We start from the raw sequence: 1,004 nt of genomic DNA, 5'->3' as shown, positions 1-1,004 counted from the left end.
TCTCTCTCTCTCTCTCTCTCTCTCTCTGTCTCTGTCTGTCTCTCTCTCTCTGTCTCTGTCTCTCTCTCTCTCTGTCTCTCTCTCTGTCTCTCTCTCTCTGTCTCTCTCTGTCTCTCTCTATCTCTGTCTCTGTCGCTCTCTCTCTCTGTCTCTCTGTCTCTCTCTCTGTCTCTCCCTCCCTCCCTGTTTTCCTTGGTTTTTGGTAAGTGAATTATTGCTTTGTAAGTACTACATGAACTAGAAATCACTGAACAAAGTTGTTAGGAAAATGGCTCATGACACAGGTCTTTCAAACACATTGACAGACCCAAGAAGAAAAAATAACCACCTTGTAAATTTAAAGAAACAATCTCTGTTAGTCTTTGTTAATCTGGAATCCTATAGTAGAAATATGTAGCAGAGGAAGCTGCTTACCTGGTAAGACCCAGGAAACAGCAGGGGAGGGAGGAGTCAGGTGTCCAATGTCCACTTCCAAGACTTACCTCCAGTGATCTAACTTTCAATAACTTGTTTCCACCTCTCAAAGGTTTTGCCCCTTCGTAGTATTAGTTCCACAGGCTTGTAACCAAGCTTTTAAATCATGTGCCTTGAAGGGATATTTCAATTTCAAACTATAGCTGATAGTCCAAAGGGAAGGCTCACTCTTTAAAACTCCTCAGTTTCTTTTCTCACTGAGATAAAACCCTAGGTATCCAAAGTTAAAAGAAGAAAGGGTTATATCAGCTGACAGTTTGTAGAGGTTTTAGTCCACAGTCAGCTGGCTCCAATGCAGCACAGGATGGCAGAGGGGCACTGTAGAGGAGAATGAGCCCGTGGCAAGCAGACAGGGGATCAAGGCAAACAGACGCAGCAGGCCTGCTTTCCCTCTCTCCCTTTCTATAACACCCAGGCTACAAGGGGTTCCACCCACACCCAGAACTATGCTAATTCCTATCAGTAAAGGAATGAAGTATCACACACCCTGTGTCCCAGTATCACCCACTCTAGGTCCAGGCAGCTCCAAA

The sequence above is a fragment of the Octodon degus genome, unplaced genomic scaffold (assembly GCF_000260255.1).
Source record: "Octodon degus isolate 3935 unplaced genomic scaffold, OctDeg1.0 scaffold00083, whole genome shotgun sequence".
Lineage (NCBI taxonomy): Eukaryota > Metazoa > Chordata > Mammalia > Rodentia > Octodontidae > Octodon > Octodon degus.
The sequence above is the reverse complement of the archived record's forward strand: the minus strand, read 5'-3'. Positions refer to the sequence as shown.